The sequence below is a fragment of the Henckelia pumila genome, chromosome 2 (genome assembly GCF_033568475.1).
Source record: "Henckelia pumila isolate YLH828 chromosome 2, ASM3356847v2, whole genome shotgun sequence".
Classification (NCBI taxonomy): Eukaryota; Viridiplantae; Streptophyta; class Magnoliopsida; order Lamiales; family Gesneriaceae; genus Henckelia; species Henckelia pumila.
This window is the reverse complement of record NC_133121.1, coordinates 108485752-108507048: the sequence shown is the minus strand read 5'-3', so window position 1 is coordinate 108507048 and position 21297 is coordinate 108485752. Positions and strand designations below refer to the sequence as shown.

Below are 21297 nucleotides of genomic sequence, written 5' to 3'. Positions count from 1 at the left end.
TGTCAATTTCCTATATTCGTTTCGGAATATGACCAATAATTATTATTAGAAAAAATATTGTGATATTCATGCGTTAAATTAATGTCTTTTTTTTAAAAAAAAAAATGGGAATGTGAGTAATAATTCTTCTTTTTTTTTTTGGATTTGAATCTTAAGAAAAGTTGTAAAATTTGTTTATTTCTTTAATTATGACTTTTATATCTAAGTTTGAAGTAGCTATTATATGGAAAATATTTCGATAGAAAGAACAATCGAAGTGAGAAATCATTGTGCTCTTTGGTAAGATAAGGAATATGCCTTGTTTAAACAATAAGATTAATTAAGAAAAATGAGAAGACATTGTAGTTGTTTTGTGTTGGCTCTATATGGCATTGTAAAATGAGAGGTGTGGAGGATCTAAATGGGAACCAAACAAACCATATGGCAAAAAAACAAAGACATTATCAATGCTAGTAAAAACTCGGGGTTGTGACTTTTACTTACTTATATATTTTAATTTGTGTATTTTTTCTTTCGACTTGAGAAAAACAAGAAATAGTATGGATAATCATATTCTTCATTTTTAACTAAGTTCATCAAATTTATGGAGGGGAGGAGGGCTTTTGTCTTGACTTTAAATGTCTCATTATTGCTTTGATTCGGAGAGGACACCTAATTAGACACTGAGATGGATATTCTTATTATTTTTATTTTATTGAAATGTACATTCTTGGTGACCAACTAAACAAGAAATTGATCGCAAACCACCCCATATATATGTTACTGAATTATGCATGTGGATCAACAGTACTTATACGTGATTCTTTTTATTGTCTTGCTCAAGTAATTTAAGGGCTCACCTAAACTTTATCTACTTGTAATTGGAAATTACATTTGTTTCCGACATTTTTTATTTTCAGATTTTAGCAACGAGCAGATTTAGAAAATTGACAATATATTCGTTTTAACAGTTTGATCACGAAGACATGATTCAACTTAATGTACCAAAAACTATATATTTCAAAAAATAATAATAATAATTTCTTTAGTGGGATGTTTTTTAAGTTGTTTATATATGGTTTTAAACAAACAAATAATTGATACATTTGTTTTTTTAAAAGTCTCAAAAAAATGAAGTGGAATGCGAAGGATAGCAATATAATGGTAGTCCAATCATTGAAGTCTACCAATTTCGATCCATCTGTATTCTAATTTATATGATTGAGCCTCATGCAAGACTTGATGATGGACTACATGTTCTCAATAGGTTTGGACTTTACCTAACCACTTATATACAAGAAATCAAATTGGATAATAAAATGGGTCCATTGATTTGTTGTTGATGAAACGGAGTCGGAAGACATGTAGATAAAGAATACAGATGCATTCATTAATACAATATTTCTTTTCCCCACGAAATGATTATAAAAAAAATATCATTGATATATATTATATATATAATATACTATCTAAATTATTCTAACGATATAAGCACGTAATACATGCAAAGAGGCACTAATTGATTATAATAAAAATAACTAAATATAGTTAATTAAGTCAATTTCTTAAAAATAAGAGTATATTTTTTGTGAAATGATTTCACGAATTTATATTTTAGACATGTTAATCCTTTCGATATTTTTAATGAAAAATAATACTTTTTACAGTCAATTGGAATCAAAAATATTTCTCATAAATTTAACTCGTTAGACGATCTCATGTTGATTTTTGTGTAAAAATAAACAAGGGGTGATAAGTATTCAAATTTTCATTAATGTAGATGTATGTAAATTTTGCAAGCAGAATTAAAATGAAAGGTTTAAGAAAATTGAGAAACTGTTAGGTTGTGCTTGGATGAGTAGATTTGGATTTGAGGAAAGATTTCAAATTAATGGATTTGAAAATCATTGATTTGAATCCTCTTTTTATGAAATCTCTTGCTTGGATGAACATAGAATTTCAAAGTGGATTTTAAATCCATTGATTGGAAATATGTGGCTTGGCTACAAAATATAAGAATTTCAAATCTTAAAAAAGTATATTATATTATTCTTTATTTTTTTATATATTTTAAAATTAAAACAATTATTATTTCAAAATAATCTTGTCCAATTTAAAATGATATAAATTTACATTTTCTTTACTTAAATTGTATTAAATACTAAATTTACATATATAAACTTTTAAAAAAATATTTTATATTTTTTTCTTAAAAACAATATATATTTTATTATAATTAAACTTCATAAAGTAAAATAACTAGATCCATCAAATTATAAATCAATTAAATTCGTTGACAATTATTTTTTCATCATGTTAGTGACACAATAAATATTTTTCGTACAATCATTCTATAATCAAATCAAAGTTTTAGTAACATACACCGAACAAAATTATGATAACTCATATCCAATATCCAACTCAAAATAAAGTAGAGTTAATGTATTCAACAACTAAATTCTTCGACGAGTTTGATATTCTTCATATATTTGCATCGCCAAAGTTTCTCGAAACGTTGTCCATTATCTTGTTGTTTGAACTGTCATTATTTGTTCTTCTTGATCACTCGAATCATTTTCAGTCACATCTCTTTGTCCTAATTCTCGGTCCAATTTATCTAATAATGGATCTTCTGGCATCTCATCACGGATAAAGTTATGTAAAATGCAACAAGCATTGATGATTCTAATTTGTGTTTTTAGATCATAAAAACATGCAGTGCGCAAAATTGTCCATCTTTTTTTAAGCAAACCAAAACTTCTTTCAATGGCATTTAGGGCGGAATAATGTCGAAAATTGAACAATTCTTTATAATTTCTTGGGGTGTTACCTCTCCACTCGTTGAGATGATAACGAGTTGCTCTGAAAGGTGCAAGAAAACCAGGACCATTTGTATATCCCGCATCAACAAGATAGTATTCATCTAAACAAAATTTACAAAAATATGAAATTAGAGATTCCAAACATTATAAAAAATAAAAATAAAAAACTTAGATCAATTAAAACATTTTTAACTTACTGATATTAACTTTTAATCCATTATGTCTACTCATTGCATCATGTAGTACTCGAGCATCTGAAGCGGATCCCTCCCATCCAGGTAGTACATATAGAAATTTCAAGTTAGCATCGCATGCTCCTAAGACATTAGTACACAAATCACCTTTTTTACTCCTATATCGATTCCGATCTTGAGAGGGAACTGTGAGTTTAATAAATGTTCCATCTAAAACTCCCTTTGCATTCTAAAGTTATCATTAATCATTTCAAAAAAATATGAAAAAATACATAAAACATTTGTAATTAATTTGAAATTTACCGGGAACCATTTTCACTTGTCAAGATCTCTTTCGGGACGTATTCCACTTGATTGTTGTTTAATATAAAGCTTTCCTATTTTCAAAACCGCCCGCAAAACTATATGAAATTTTCTGCTAACAGTTTCTCCAGAGCGTCCAAATACGGTTTTAATAGTATTATATTTTTTATCATGTCCTATAATATGTAAAAACGATGCCACGATTTCTTCTAATGTTACATTTTTTGTAACATTTAAATCTCTTTCACAACGTAATATATGACACAACTTATTAAATCCTCTAATGTTTATACGCAACTGGCTCATACAAGTAGGATCATGACTTAAACATTTCATCCAAATTGACCTTTGATAATCCCTTATATGATAATCACTCGTTGACAGATCTTTGATCATATATCTTTGACGATGTCAAGTTCCAATAATTACCATAAGAACATTTACCAATAAAATAATTATATTTGTCTTTTCGTCGTTTTTTTCAAATTCATCTCGTGAACGTTTTCTTCCTGTTTGTACATCTTTTTCAAGAATGTCCATTGATCCTAAATTTAAAATACAATATAAACGTTGATAATAAAATAAAATAACGTTGATGCATAAACATTATATTACTATCTCATGGAACACTCGACCACTGCCCCACCACCCCCTTTGTTTCTTCCAGATTGGTGACCCGGATAGAAGACTATCTATATAAAAAAGAACTAAACCGCGGTCTCTCTCTTTCGATGTGGTCGAAGCCGCAGCTGCTGGAATGGAAGCCAAGTCGGGAAAAGTGTACCGCCCTCGAAAAATTTCATAAAGAAAGAAAAAAGACGTAACGGTCGGAACGGGCTCCGCGTTCATTTCGTTGGCAGAGTCGTAACGCTAGTTTGTTTATTGATCGGTTTCAACGAACTGTATATAATATTGCCCTTATATTAATCAAGTTTCACATATCCATAAACATCAATGAATTCAAGAAAAAACAAGATCATGCTCAATAGATAGCACCATGTTATATATGACCCCGTCGTAAGTATGCAAAATCTAATAGGTAGCACAATTTCCAGACCAAAAACTTCAATAATAGCACTAGAGCAGTGCATCAATGTCTCTAAGAATAAAACTTAATGCATGTGTTTGTTTGAATCTTTACTTCAAAAGGTATGATGAAGCAATATTTCTTGATTGTATTTCTACTACAGTTTTTTAAATTTAATTGCACTTGGAAAGAAATGTTTGCAATCTCTTGGTGGACTCCTTCTCATATAAGATCAAAAATTTAAGTTCTACTGCTGTTAAAAATGAGTCACTCTCACACAAACACGCGATCATCAGTTTGCTACAACCTGATATATTCCATTTGAGATATAACTCTCTGATCGAATCACCAACATGGCAAACAAAACGTCACTCACCAATTAGCTCTCTGCAAATTCCAATACTTAATTGGTTTTCATAACTTCACATATAATAGATCCAATCTGCTTAACTGGTATCCATGATTCAGTCATTTCCTCAACACCACAATTTCACATTCAATTTATCGATTCATGCCTTTTTGTCGCATTGTATATATCCCCCCATTTATAGTCAATAACATATACATGCATATATTATTCAAACCCAAAAATTATTTCAAACAAATCAGCTTAACTAAGCTTGGGAAAACAGTGATCTATGACAAATATTATGGAGGAACCTGCTGTCTTTTATTTTCTACCACTAAAACTGAAAAAGCAATAATATTTTCCACCACATTTCTAAGTCATTCACCTTACTCATAATTTGCAGACACTAGGTTTCCTTAAACATATAATTCGCTTCAAGGATTAATGCTAGTGCCGAGAGCACGAGAACAGGACTTTAATTGGTTCTTCCTTCATTTTCTATATCGTCCAGAACAGGATTGATGTTGTGACTGTTCGAATCCGAAGCAAAACAAAGTATCAATCTTAAAATTTTATCCGAGTATTTAGAATAAGCTGTATAGTGCTTACTCTCTTGCAGAGGACCATAGCCCAACTTCGAAACGTTCAAAGCAAAATTTCAAGAAGTCAGTGCAGAAAGGACTCTTGAAAACTGTTTCATGAATGAAGCCACCAAATAAAAGAAAACAAATTAAGTTAAAATACAAATTTTTAAATTTGCAAGCCTGCTCAGTTCGGGCCAGCTTACCAAAAAACTTGTCGTAAACCAAATCGGGATCCCTATCGTGAACCCTGTGCACCAGAAGCCCGCCAAGACACAGCACGAGAAGCTTCTTTTTCGGCCCGAGACTCAGTTTATCCAGGGATAGGTCCATATTGGTGTACTGGATATTGGTCTGATAAAGACTTGAAACTAATGTCTGTCTCGTTGATACACATTTTCTCGAAATCCCGAAGCTCCGGGATATGGCACTGCACATCTGGGAAATTAAATTCTTCTGAGCGCAAGGGTTTGTGAATCCTCTTCCCTACAGTAACATAGATTACGAACGCAAGTTACCTTATTGCCCTTGGACATCTAACCTCATCAAAATGCTCTAGATCGTCGTTCAGATCTACATAAATACAGTAGTAATAACAAGAATCAATCAGGTTTGAAATCCCCTCTTCCCGGACAAGGAATTATAACAGAACAGAAATTAAAATTTTACCTCCTGTAAATTGCTCTTGGAAAATCATCAAAGAATCAAAGAGGGATGCAGATCATCGATGGACTAAGAACTTGAAGATTGCGATCGGAGAAATGCCACTCTGCGTCTTTGCCGTCTCGTGTTGGTGGGATGAATGGATGGCGGGTTGGGATTTCTCCCAACCAAATACCCGACCCTATTCGTCATGAGTTGTGAAATGGGCGGGTCAACCCGCTATAAATAAAAAAAGATTAAAAAATGTATATGAAATATTTTTAAAAAACCTACGTAAATAAATAATTATAAATGATATATATATATATTGAAAAAATCATTAAAAAATTAAATCATTATAAATAACATAAAATTTTAAAAATAATCAACCAAACATAAATTATCATAAATCATTTAGGCACCGTATAAGTAATATAATATAATTAAAAATAAATAAAAAATAATAGTTAATATATTATTTGATTACATGGATAAATCATAGTTTATAAGATTTGATTGATATAAAATTAATAATTAATAGATAGATAAATAATTTGACGAGAATAACACGAGATTGATTGAAATAAATTATACATAAATTAATAATACTTCAAACCAAACAATGCTTAAGTAGTGTTTGCAACCTCTAAAAATAAGTGATTATGGAGATTTTTTTAACAAATTTGTTAAAAAAATCTCCATAATCATTTACTTTTAGAGGTTGCAAACACTACCTTAGAGTTTATAATCATTTATAAAATATTTTAAACAATATAAATTGTTTCATACTTATCAATCATACATAAAATATTAATTATAATATAATTTTTAAATTGTAAAAAAAATTGATGGGCCGACCTGCGGGCAAGCCCGCCCCACATTGCCTGGCCCGTGGCCCAAACGGGCCAGTCTGTTTCGGCTCGCCTCCTGACAGTCCGTCAAAAGCATGACCTAACCCGTCATTTTTTAATGGCGGGTCAAATCCGAATTGACATGTCTATTAGTCTATTAATAATGGTTGCTTAGTTGTGTTTATAAATTACTAGAATTATATGTGTCTTTGTTTATGTTATCAGTACTAAAACAAAAAAACAAAACAAAATGTACATGTGTTTGAATAAATAATTAAATTTGAATTTGAATATGGAAGGATTGAAAATCCATTAATTTAACTTTATTTCTATTTTTAAAAAATTTACACATACAAAAAAAATTAAATTATCTTTATATTTATTTACATTATAATTGAGTTAATTACAAACATGTAAGAATTCACCATAATTGATTTAATCATCAACCACGATCATTTCCAATTTGTGAGGTTTCACACGTACCGTGCTAATTATTTGGATAGTCAATTAAACTCCATCTCAGGTAAATGCAACCATGTCTAGTTGTTGAGGCTCTAGGTTCTGCATGCTGTCTTTTGCGAGTCAATATCTGGTCTCCAGCTGTGCCTAATTAAGAGTACTGTTACGTATCTATATATTTCCCGTAGCTCCATAGTTGCTTTCTTTATTGATACCTCGAGAAATTTCACGGTCATCTTAGAACTAGGGGGCTGGGATAGAGTAACCCTGGAAGAAGGGTGAGATAAATCGGGTACGGTGAACATCATGGAGAAAAACCCCGGAAGTTCATGGCTTCAGATTGGGGGAGCCTGGCCGGGCGGAAGAGCCCTAGGATCCGGGGCTTGAAACAGTGCGACAACTCGGAAGTTCGAGAAATAATCTACACTGAACAGGGAATTAAGTAGCTAGGAAGACCATCGATAATTGATCACGTCCACCAGCATGGGCATGACCAAAACGTGATCTACGACTCTTATATCTTGATCACTACTCGAGGCCCTATAAATACCCCAAACGGAGGTGAAAACATGGAGTTCAATTTTTATCACATACAAAACTATTCCATGCATTCTTTTTCTTGTTAGCACCTCGCTGACTTAAATATTGGAGTGGCCCTCCGGAAAATCTTTTGAAGTCCAACTAACAATTCTTGTTCGAGAGTGTGCAGATCTCAGCAAGGCAGTGCTTTGATCCACGTTTACTCATAATTGCTAACCTAAGCTATCCATTTTTCTCGGGTAATATCATTGGTGTCATATATGACAAATCAAATCTATAGACTTTATATGATTTTAGCACCAAAAACGACTCAAAATACGCACCCGAGAGAGATAATCCGGGAACGGGTAAGACTATGCTCTCCCGACATGTTTTCATGTGAGCTCCGATCCTCCTAATCCAAGGGTCATGCTTCACTAGAGTTCTGGAAGTGCAGCATAGTCTCACACCCGGGAGCTGAGCAGAGGGTCACCAAGAAGATAAGCACCAGCAAGCTGTGTATACACTCTTTCAATTAGTAAAGATTAATACTTTTGAAAAAGGGTTCGTTTTTCTACGCTAGCTAATTGAAAATTATGCTGCTAATGTATCACCCCCGATAAACCCTACCAAAATAATTGGTGAAATTCTCTTGATTATTCATTTGTTATATCATTTCTATATCAGTTTTAACATCGATAAGACATTTGACACGATTTTAGATGATTTAAAAAAATAACTTTAAACAACTGTAAATTGAGTATATTTTGATTTTTGCCGACCATAATAAATAATAATTTTAAGCGCGTACTTAGGATAAGAAAATTATAGAGAAAATTGTAATTGCTAACATATGTTTATCACTTTTTATTTTCGCTCCTCTATGATTTCATATTTCAGTTTTACTCATGCATATTTTTATTTTTTACAATTTCATTCTTTTTTCTTCGAAAATATTTACGTGATATTATACACGTCAGCTCCACGTCAGCGTTGTCTTAGTGTCACATCAGCGTCACATCAAAAAAATGACTAAAATTCTAAAAAATAAACTAAAGAAAAAAACAAGAAACTAACAAACCTACATGACAAAAAAAAAAACAATTTTCCCATAATTAAATGATATGAATATATAATGAGTTAAAAAATATGTTACGTATGAGTGAATGTATGTAATATAATTAATTATATAAATTATAAAGTTTGGTTTAAAGATTAATCGTGAGTAATATAATCGAAAATTATTTTATTATTCATATCAAGCAATAATCGAAAACAGATGTGAAGAAAGAATATCTACTAATTGATTATTAATTAACTTTATCAAAAGGGGGGAAAAGAGTAATTTACTATCTATTTTTTATGATTATATTATGGAAAAATTGAAAATTTGGTCTTGCATGTTTGTTACTTTGCGATTTTGGTCTTCTATATTTTCATATTTCAGTTTTTAGTCCTACATGTTTCGATTTTTTGCAATTTCGGTCCTTTTTATTCAGAAATGCTTAAGTGACACTATATACGTCAACTCCATATCAGCATTTAATTTGTGCCACGTCAGCGTTATATGTCGGAAAAAGGATTATAATTGCCAAAAAAATAAAGATAGCGGACTAAAACTGAAATCTAAAAATATAAAGGACTGAAATCGCAAAGTGACAAACATACATGATCAAAAAAGCAATTTTCTCTTATATTATTGAATCCCTTTTCTAATCTTCTTATAATTCGATTAATTTTTATTCTCTATCGATTGTTTTCTTCATAAGGCCCATAAGGGAACTGTTTTGATTTTGTTGGCCATAAAACCAAACTTCACAAATCACAAACCCAAACTACTTTATTCATATTCTCACACATAACATCAAAGTTTGTTCAACAAAAAAAACATCAAAGTTCTACCCATCAGTTTCTTTGGTTGGCCATAACATCAAACTTCACAAACCCAAACTTTATTCATATTCTTATATAACTTCAAAGTTCTACCCATCATCAGAACTTTCAGCATCAGCAGAAGCACTTGACCCTCTCTTACTAAAGTTATCGACTATCCTCGCATAATATTTCCAATCGGGATGCACCGACGATATCTTTGTTGTACGTCATAATAGCTCGTGACTTGAGGAAGTCCGAATGGCGAGTTGAGGAAGTTCTTAGATGGGCTTGCTGATGCGGACGATGTTCCTTCTTACGTGAAAGATCATCCGATCGGGCAGCCGGCGTTCGGCAGGTGCACACATAAATGTACATGATAAGTGTTCATCATATCAAAACTATATATTATATATATATATAATATATATAACAAGAAAGTGATTTTTGCCAGATATTTTGGCAAAGATACCATAATAAATAATAATTTTAAACGCGTACACTTTGCATTTTCGGTTCTTTATGATTTCATATTTCAGTTTTACCCCCGCAAGTTCAATTTTTTTACAATTTCATTTTTTTCGAAAATATTTACGTGACATTATATACGTCAACTCCACATCAGCATTTTCATAGTGTCATACCAGCGTCACATCGAAAAAAAACTAAAATTTCAAAAAAAAAACTAAAGAAACAAACAAAAAATACCAAAATCGCTAACAAAACTACATGAGAAAAAATAAATTCCCATAATTAAATGATATGGATATATGTTGAATCCGATATTTTGGTGATAACAAACAACAACTCATTGTATAGGAATGTGCTGCCAACCATTGTATTTCAGGAATCTACTACAACTTCTACCGGAAGCTTGTCAACCGCCTTTGCTCTCGACCGACTGAAGTCACAAGCCTATCACAAGCCTATCGACTGGCTATCAAAACCAGCAGAGGATAAATCTATCTACCGGAAGCTTGTCAACCGCCTTTATCTCTCGACCGGTTGAAGTCACAAGCTTATCGACTGGTTATTCAAACCAGCAGAGGACAAATATCTCTACCGGTAGAATGCCAACTGCCTATCTAGATATCTCGAGACAAGTACCTGTGACAAGATGTTCTTTGCAGGATCCTTTATTAAAAGCAGAACCGGCGTTTCAGAAGATTTGTTGACTCCTGCAAATCAAGACAACAGGTTGTACCAAAATGGCAAAAACACAGAATGACTGCAGATAAAGCATTCGACCGTTTATTCCAGTTTTGGACCCTGGAAGTTGTCTGCAGTGTACGATCCTCATGCAGAATCATCAATGCATTTATGAGCATTAAATGTGCATTCAATGCAGCATCAGAACGTTCAAAATAAAGACGTTGATGATTGACCTATATAAAGGGAAGAGTGCTCAAAAAGAGAACAACAACAAGAACAACAACAAGTGATACGAGACAACGAAGAGAGACAAGCAACTCAAAAAAAATTTCAATCACTTGACTAATATCAGAAGTCCTCATCTGATATACTTGAGCACACTTACAAGATCATTCATCTGCTGCTCAAATAAACCCTCGCCTACAGTTCACATATCTGATCGTCAAGGATCATCCTAGGGTTTTCAAGCCTCTCGACCGCTCTGCAGTCTGAGAAGCTCAACTCAACTATACTCAGTGTTGAAGAGACTTGAAGCTGCTCTGAAAGCTTCCACCAGTCTGATAAGAACTGAGAATCTTATCTGTGTAAATCTAGGAGTTTCGGATTAGGCATTGGATAAGTCCTAAGTCTGAAGTGGGTGTATTACAAGACGTTGTAATAACCAAAGTCTTCTAGTGAATTTCTTCCTAAGTGGAAGAAGGGGAGACGTAGAAGGATTAAGCCTTCGAACTTCCATAAAATCGTGCTTTAGCATTTACCGCCATTTATCTTACATCCTGCTCATACATTGCATTATAAACTTTGCATCACTAAAACCTCTGAACTATTTCCGCACTATTTAAGTTGTTCAAAACGTTTTAGAAGTTGAGAAAACTGATTAAGTGAACTAAACCTCACTTGATCATTTTAAAGAAGAAGAAGAAAAGTTTCAGAGTGTATTCACCCCCCCTCTATCCTCTGAACCGATCCCAACAAGTGGTATCAGAGCCAGGTTCCTTTCTCAACTGCTGATCTGAAGTTTTCAAATCATGACTTCTTTCAACAGAATTCCTATGTTTTCTAAAGAAGAGTATGATGATTGGAAAATTCGCATGCAGGCACATCTTGCAGCACAGGATGATGACATGCTATATGTCATAACAGACGGTCCTATCAAAATTATGAAGGTCAACCCAGCTCTAGCCGATGGTGCAGGACAAATGATTGAGAAACCAAGAGCTGAGTGGACCACTGAGGACAAAAAGAAGGCCAATCTTGACAATGTGGCCCGGGACATCCTATACAAAACACTGGACAAGAATATGTTCAGCAAAATCAAGTCATGTTCCACAGCAAAGGAGATTTGGGAGAAGCTCACTCAGCTGTGTGAAGGGAATGACCAGACAAAGGAAAACAAGCTCACTCTGGCCATTCAAAAATATGACAACGCCAAAATGAAGCCAGGGGAAACCATGGCTGAATTTGATGAACGGTTCAGTAGTATCATCTGTGATCTTATTGCTTTAGGTAAAACTTATACTAATCGTGAAATTGCTGTGAAGGTTATGAGAGCTCTGCCCAAAGAATGGGAGATCAAGACAGTGGCCATGAGAGAGTCAAAAGACTTGAGCAAGGTTGAACTGCATGATCTCTTTGCAGATCTCAAAGCCTATGAGTTCGAGCTCAACATGAGAACAGAAGATGAACCATCTACTTCTCAACCAACCAAGGCCTTAACCTCAACCGTGATATGTCCACCGGTCGAGGAAGCTCCAAAGAGATCAGCTGAGCAAATCAGCAATGAAGCCATGACACTCTTTGTCAAGAAATTTGGTAAATTTATGCGTAAAAACAATTCTAAATTTAAAAATTATCATAAATCGGACCATACAAACGATGGTCCTACTTGTTTTAACTGTGGAAAGCCAGGCCACTTCATTGCAGACTGCACCAAGCCTAAGAACAATGATCAGAAGCAATTCTCCGAAAGAAGAAGGGGTAAGGAGGATAAAAGGACGTTTAGAAAAGGAAGAGACCAAAGGGTTCTAGTAGCAGACGAAAGCAAAAGCAAGTGGGCTGAGTCTGACTCTGACAACTCCAATACCGGAAGCTCTTCAGATGACAGCGATGATGAAAAAGTGGAATGCCTTATGGCCGACATCGAAGAAGAAGCTGAGGAGGTATTTGACTTTGGCTCACCTGAATTTACTCACAGTGATTTAGTTACTGCTTTACACGAAATGGCTAATGAATACAAAGCATTATCCAAGGAGTTCGAGGAAGTAAAGGCAGAAAGAGCTGACCTAAAAGATAAGTCAAGCAAATCAAGCTGCATGCAGCAAAAAGAGCTTGATGGTCTTAAGGTCAAGCTAAGTCTGCTGGCTACTGAGAACGACACCTTGAAAAGAGTATTCCAAGCTACCTTGATTGAGAATAAAAAACTACTTGAAACCATTAAGGCTTGGAATAAATCTTCGGTAACCATTGACAAGATTCAAGAAATCCAGAGACCGGTACATGATAAAACCGGTCTAGGGTTTGGAACAAATGAACAGTCTATGGAATCCTGTATTCAGTCAAGCCTGGACAAAGGCAATCTTAACAAAATAAGATTTGTCAGGTCCAGCACGATATATGAAAACGATAAGTGCAGCTTTGACAAAAATCAGAAAGTATCGAACGAACGAAGCTCTAAGCATAGAGGGCTGGGATATGTGGATCCCCAGACCTCTAATCAAAGAGGAACTTGGATCAAACCAAAACCTAATGAAAGAAGAAAGGGAAACCAATCTAATTTCAAAAGGCCATGGAATGAGTCTAACTACTCTAAGAAAAGATGGTCAAAGGAGAAGCCTTACCAGTACTTTAATTGCAGGCCAGTTCAAAAGAGGTACAGGCTAACTGATGAAAATAAAAAAGGCAAGCAGCACACAGCAACCTCACAAGCACACACATTTACTGCCTATCGACCGCACAGATTTCTGGACACACACACGGGCAAACCTGTAAGGGTGTTCCAGGTGTGGGTCCCGAAAGGGCTAATCCGACCTGGACCCTACTAGATATGGGTACCAAAAGTTCTTCACTCTTTGCAGGTACTAAAAGTCCAAACGGGCGAGAAAACCACTTCTATCAAGGACACTACCTGGTATTTAGATAGCGGTTGCTCACGACACATGACAGGGAATCCAGAACTTCTAACAGAAGTGGTGTTGTGCAAAGGACCAAAGATCAGCTTTGGAGACAACTCCAAAGGTAAAACCGTGGGTAAGAGTAAGATCATCCATGGTAACATCATTATTAAAGATGTGTTACTTGTTGACAAACTATGCTATAATTTGATAAGTATTAGTCAACTATGTGACAATGATCATTCGGTCGAGTTTCACAAACACACTTGCCTCATAAAAAATGACAAAGGTGAGACTCTTATGACCGGTGTACGAGACCTAAACACCTACAAGGTAAACTGGTCTTGCTCACATATTTCTTCACCTACTTGTCTTACTGCTCATCATGATAAACATTGGTTGTGGCATAAGCGGTTAAATCATCTAAATTTTAAGTCCATTTTTAACTTGAGGAAGCATGATTTGGTTTCTGGTCTGCCCGAAGGAGATTTTATAAAAGACAAAGTTTGTCCTGCTTGTCAACTAGGAAAGCAGGTGAGAGCAACTTTTAAAAATAAAGGGTGTATGTCTTCTTCCAAATGTTTAGACTTACTTCACATGGACCTATTTGGTCCTATACCAGTAAGAAGCATAGGGGGAATGAGATATGCTCTTGTTGTTATAGATGACTTTTCTCGATTTACTTGGGTCATCTTTCTCTCTTCAAAAGATCAAACTGCACCTCACCTGATTAAGCTTTTTAAACGCTTGCAAAATGAACAATCTACTGTGATAGATAGAATCAGGAGTGATAGAGGGACTGAATTTTTAAACACCACTCTTATGACTTATCTAGATGATCAGGGAATCAAACATGAGTTGTCAGCTGCTAGATCCCCACAGCAAAATGGGGTGGCTGAAAGAAGGAACCGTACTTTAAAAGAAGCAGCCAGAACTATGATTGCTGATTCAAATGTTTCTCAAAGATTTTGGGCAGAAGCAGTTAACACAGCTTGCTATACTCAAAACAGATCTATGATTAATAAACGATTTAACAAAACTCCATATGAGATCTGGAATGGCACAAAACCTGATATTTCTTATTTCAAAATTTTTGGGTGCAAATGCTTTATCCACAACAATGGCAAAAACCACTTGACAGCCTTCGATGCCAAAGCAGACGAAGGAACTTTTATTGGTTACTCAGCCGTTAGCAGAGCTTATCGAGTGTTCAATCAAAGATCACTAACGGTCGAGGAAACCATTCATGTTGTTTTTGATGAATCTACTCTATGTACAGAACAAACTCAAGGGAGCATAAATGATCTGAGTCACAGACTGGAAAACACAAATCTACAGAAAGAGAGTGACAGTGATCTATATCCTCCAAAGAAGGATGATCCAGTTCCCTCTACCGGGTGTGATCAAACAAGGCCAGAAGTGGATCCACCGGTTGATAACAATCCTCCAGCCAATGATGATCCAGTAAACGAGGACGTTCATCAACCAATTGATGACAACCCTTTAGGGAATTATTTTAGGTGGAACAAAGATCATCCACCTGGGTTGGTCATAGGTGACCCTTCTGCTCCTCGAAAAACACGTGGTCAAATGATTAATGAATTCTTGCATGCCGCTTTCATATCTCAGGTAGAGCCCAAGAAAATAGATGAAGCTCTATCAGATGCCAGCTGGATTGAAGCTATGCAAGAAGAGTTGAATCAATTCACCCGCAACAATGTTTGGCATCTAGTTCCTCGACCGAAAAATCAAAATGTGATTGGAACTAGATGGGTGTTTCGTAACAAGCTCGATGAACATGGCACTGTTGTGCGTAACAAAGCTCGACTTGTTGCTCAAGGATTCAGACAAGAAGAAGGCATAGACTTTGAGGAATCTTTCGCGCCAGTTGCAAGACTAGAAGCAATCCGCATCTTTCTTGCTTATGCAGCCTTCAAGAATTTTAAAGTTTATCAAATGGATGTGAAGTCTGCATTCCTCAATGGTCTACTTCAAGAAGAGGTGTACGTTGAACAACCACCAGGTTTTGTCAATCCTACTCATCCTCAATATATCTATAAACTTGACAAAGCTCTCTATGGATTAAAACAAGCACCACGTGCTTGGTATGACACTTTGCTAAAATTTTTACTGGAACATGATTTCCAAATTGGAACGGTCGATAAGACCCTGTTTAAATTTGTAAAAGGTGATCATGTGTTACTAGTACAAATTTATGTTGATGACATTATATTTGGGTCAACTAACCCCAAGTTGTGCTCAAAGTTCTCTAAACTGATGAAGGAGAAGTTTGAAATGAGCATGATGGGCGAGCTAAACTTCTTTCTTGGACTTCAAGTAAAGCAACTTGAAACTGGAATATTCATCAATCAGTCCAAGTATGCCAAGGAATTGGTAAAGAAGTTTGGAATGGAACAATGCTCAACTGTATCTACCCCCATGAGTACATCAATTAAGCTTGATAAAGATGAAGGGGGAATTCCGGTCGAGGTAACCATGTATCGAGGCCTTATTGGTTCACTGCTCTATTTGACTGCCAGTCGACCGGATATCATGTATTCAGTTTGTTTATGTGCTAGATTTCAAGCCGCACCTAAGCAATCTCATTTCATTGCTACCAAACGAATACTTAAATATATTAAAGGAACTACTAATGTGGGTCTTTGGTATCCCAAAGATTCAAATCTTAATCTTATTGGCTATTCAGATGCAGATTATGCAGGTTGTAGAATTGATCGCAAAAGTACAAGTGGCACATGTCAATTCCTTGGAGATAGACTAATTTCGTGGTCAAGTAAGAAGCAGACATCAATTGCTACCTCGACCGCCGAAGCAGAATACCTTGCTGCTGGCAGCTGTTGTGCTCAAATACTCTGGATTCAACAGCAGCTTAATGATTATGGGATTCGGTCGAGTGAAGCTCCAATCTACTGTGACAATACAAGTGCCATAGCCATCACTCACAATCCAGTGATGCACTCTCGGACAAAGCACATTGATGTCAGGCATCACTTTATCCGAGATCATGTCTTAAAGAAGGAAATCAGGCTGGAATACATCTCTACCGATCAGCAAGCAGCAGACATATTCACCAAGCCTCTACCGGACGCTAAGTTTTCATATTTTTGAAATATTCTTGGCTTAGTAGATTTAAGTTAGTATGCATGTGTTTAGGGGGAATGATTGTCAATATGACATTAATAGATTAGCTGTTACGTTGCCATTAATATTGGCATATCATCCGCCTTTAACTAGTCTCTGACAGGCTTCGTACTAGCAGCTTGGTGCTTTGAACCAAATGACATTAATTGGGCGCCGTGATTATGCTCTTCAAAACTTTTTGAATTTCAAAAATACTTTTCATGACATCACCCTATGGCCCATAGGTTCCTATATATACTTCTTTACACTCGTATATCAATCTTTCACCTTTGCTAAAAACTTTCATATTGTATTAAACGCTCCATCGAATTACTCTCAAGCTTTTGCTTACTCCTTGCTCGAGTTCTTATCTACAGATATCATGTCGATCCAGAAGACTTGCCTCGCCATCAACTTTGATTCCGTTGTTAAGGCAAACAACGCAGGAATAACTGAGGTCTTCACCATGCTTGAAGCCTCTGGACTGAAGAAATTTCTGGAATGCAGCGCCATCTGCGATTTGCCTGTTTTGAAGGAGTTCTTCGCAACCGCTCAAATCGAGCATGGGACTATCAAATGCTTGATCAAGACAGAGGTCTACTCCTTCAATCAGAAGTTCTTCGCCAGCACATTTGATCTGCCCTCCAGGGGTTTGACAAAATGCACGGATCTTCCAGATGGTAACTGCTCTTATTGGTTGAAGGAGTTCTCAACTACTGATGCTCCGATCAAACTGCCGGCCCAGAAGACATCTCTCAAAGCTCCATTCAGGCTACTGACTAATATCGTGGCCAAGAATCTTCTGGCCAAGGCTGGATCTTACGACAAGGTGACGCTGGAGAAATTTCAATACATGGCTTGTATTGCCTCCAAGATCAACATAAACTGGTCAGACATTCTGTTCAATATTCTATGTGAAATGATCAGGGGCAAAGGGCAATCCGAGGGATTTGCTTTGCAAATCTGCCACATCTTGGGCGTCCTTGGAGTGGACTTTTCCAAGACTGAGCCTCTGCATCCCACCAAATGGCTCAACAAGTCTACGATTCTCAAATTCCTGAACAAGAAAGAGACTGCGGTCGACACCTTGCCCTCAACCGCAAAGGTTATTGCTATCCCTCAACCGCTTTCAACGGTTTCGGTCGTGGCCAAACCAGTCCATACCAAAAAGTCTGCCAAGCGTCAACTGATCATCGAATCTGACTCTGAAGATGAATCACGTGAGAATGTTCCACTGATTCAAGCTTTCAGCAGGTCATCCCCTTCGGTCTCCAAAGCAGCTGTGTCATCCACGCCTGCAGGCGAGAAGAAGAGGCAGCACAAGAAGCTAAAGTCTCTTTCTGGACTTGCTCCTACCCTGCCAACGGTCGAGACTACTACCGTTGTTGCTTCTACTGCTCCTCGTCCTACAAAAGGTGTGATAATCCGGGAAGGTGCCTCATCAGCTCCTGAGGTCACTCTAGCTGATCCCAAAGACAAAGGGAAAGGTGTGATGATCTACACACCCAAGGCTCAACCAGCAGCTACGATAGAACTCAATATGATCATCTCTCACGTGCTCCGTACTGTCAAGCGTCATCTACAACGTTTTGACAGATGGCATCACTCCCGCACTCACTTGACACTCGCTCAAATATTTCCTAAATGGAAATCTCTAAACGTCATTGAGCAGAAGATGCTTCTATTTGCTGATACTGAAGACATCGTGGAGGCTCTGGAAAGAAGACATCTCATAGACTTGAAGCTTCGAGGAAGCCTGCTATCACTGCTAATTAATGAGCGTGTCAAGAATTTCAAATCCAAGAGTCCTACCGCTGCCGATGACTTTGTGATTTTGACTGGACTACAGGATAGTCTACGTCAAATCACTCAACTACTTCAGCACTTCCAAGCTCTCAACAATGTCAAAACACCAGCTTCAGCAGCCTGTTTGCAAGCTTATGTGCTGGAAGCACAAGTGATGATGAAAACCTTTCTCACCCAAGATCAGGGTGAAGAAGACGTCTATGCTCTCCCTTCTTCAGATGGGATTCTGACCGATCTCATCACTGCTGACCTCTTTCAATCATATGCTCTAAGATCGAATGTAGCAGCATCTTCATCGGTCGACCCCTCCTCAACCGCAGTCCAAGCAGTTACTCAACCGGAAGCAGTTGTGATTGCTCACTCCTCTCCCGTGACGACCGCTCACACTTCTCCCGGTCATTCACAAGATGTTTTAGAAGTGGTTGCACAAGAGATACCTGTCACCTCTGTGACAGAGGCTCCTTGCAGTAGTGAAGCAACAGTGCCCCCAACGGAGATACCAAGCAATATTGTATCACCTGCATCTCCAGAACAGCAAGTGACTGATGCTGATCCAGCACTTCAACCGTCTCCATCTACTGAAAAGTTTATGGAAGATCTCATTATGGATGAACCAAGTGCTGATCCTGGTACTCCACCAACCATATTGGCTGCAGTCGAAACTATTACATCTCCAACTGTACCATTATTGGAAGGTCCATCGGGTAGCTCTCCAGCAAGTTCACCCGCACCACATCATCGTGAGTCTAGCCCGGTTTCACCAAGAAATGACTCAGAAGGGCAAATGATTCAGACTGATGATTCTTTAATTGAAGCCATGGCCGCAGCTCTAGATCATACCTTGATAAATCGGCTTCATGAGCTCATGCAAACGGTTAGGTCCTTCTCTCAAGACATAACAAACTCATCCTTATCGGTCGATAATTCACGCCAGACGATGATTCGGCATTTCGAGACCGTGTCTCGAGACCTTGCTCGTCTGTCCACAGAGATCACTAATCATCATCGCACTCAAATCAACACGCTCTCTACCGTCTCCGAACAAGTTATCCGATCCGAAAATCGCCTTCATAAGCAGTTGAATGATCGGATGGACACTATGCAAGCCACTCTACTTGCTCAAATCGATGCAAAAATAGACACTATGCAAGCCTGCCTTGGCACTCAACTCACTGAGGTCATCCTTCGGCTCAACCAAGGTGATGCCAAAAAGGGGGAAGAAGAGCAACGTAGAGCAGCAGAGGCAAGAAGACGTGAAGAAGAGTCCAGAAGAAAAGAAGAAGCCGACAGAAGAAGAAGAGAAGGCGATAGGTCAGGAGGAGCAAGTTGGTTCAAAAGATGAACAACTTATCTCTTCTTTACTTATCGCAGCCGCATCTTATTTTTTTTCTGTAGGTGTAATAAAAATGTTTATTGTACTTAATGAAATTCATTCTCTCAATGAAGTTCATTTTAATGCTTTCATATTGTTCTTGGAGCACTTAAGTTTTGTCATCACCAAAAAGGGGGAAATTGTTGAATCCGATATTTTGGTGATAACAAACAACAACTCATTGTATAGGAATGTGCTGCCAACCATTGTATTTCAGGAATCTACTACAACTTCTACCGGAAGCTTGTCAACCGCCTTTGCTCTCGACCGGCTGAAGTCACAAGCCTATCACAAGCCTATCGACTGGCTATCAAAACCAGCAGAGGATAAATCTATCTACCGGAAGCTTGTCAACCGCCTTTATCTCTCGACCGGTTGAAGTCACAAGCTTATCGACTGGTTATTCAAACCAGCAGAGGACAAATATCTCTACCGGTAGAATGCCAACTGCCTATCTAGATATCTCGAGACAAGTACCTGTGACAAGATGTTCTTTGCAGGATCCTTTATTAAAAGCAGAACCGGCGTTTCAGAAGATTTGTTGACTCCTGCAAATCAAGACAACAGGTTGTACCAAAATGGCAAAAACACAGAATGACTGCAGATAAAGCATTCGACCGTTTATTCCAGTTTTGGACCCTGGAAGTTGTCTGCAGTGTACGATCCTCATGCAGAATCATCAATGCATTTATGAGCATTAAATGTGCATTCAATGCAGCATCAGAACGTTCAAAATAAAGACGTTGATGATTGACCTATATAAAGGGAAGAGTGCTCAAAAAGAGAACAACAACAAGAACAACAACAAGTGATACGAGACAACGAAGAGAGACAAGCAACTCAAAAAAAAATTTCAATCACTTGACTAATATCAGAAGTCCTCATCTGATATACTTGAGCACACTTACAAGATCATTCATCTGCTGCTCAAATAAACCCTCGCCTACAGTTCACATATCTGATCGTCAAGGATCATCCTAGGGTTTTCAAGCCTCTCGACCGCTCTGCAGTCTGAGAAGCTCAACTCAACTATACTCAGTGTTGAAGAGACTTGAAGCTGCTCTGAAAGCTTCCACCAGTCTGATAAGAACTGAGAATCTTATCTGTGTAAATCTAGG

General features: G+C 36.8%; 1 long non-coding RNA gene across 1 annotated transcript; it reads right to left on the bottom strand.

Annotated features, from left to right (window-relative positions):
• Positions 1-2259: 2259 nt before the first annotated feature.
• LOC140882939 (uncharacterized) lies at positions 2260-4121 on the bottom strand. Its single transcript, XR_012150301.1, has 3 exons — positions 3299-4121; positions 2999-3224; positions 2260-2902 (listed from the first exon to the last, which is right to left on the bottom strand). It is a non-coding gene; the product is annotated as an uncharacterized lncRNA (long non-coding RNA).
• Between the last annotated feature and the right edge of the window lie 17176 nt (positions 4122-21297).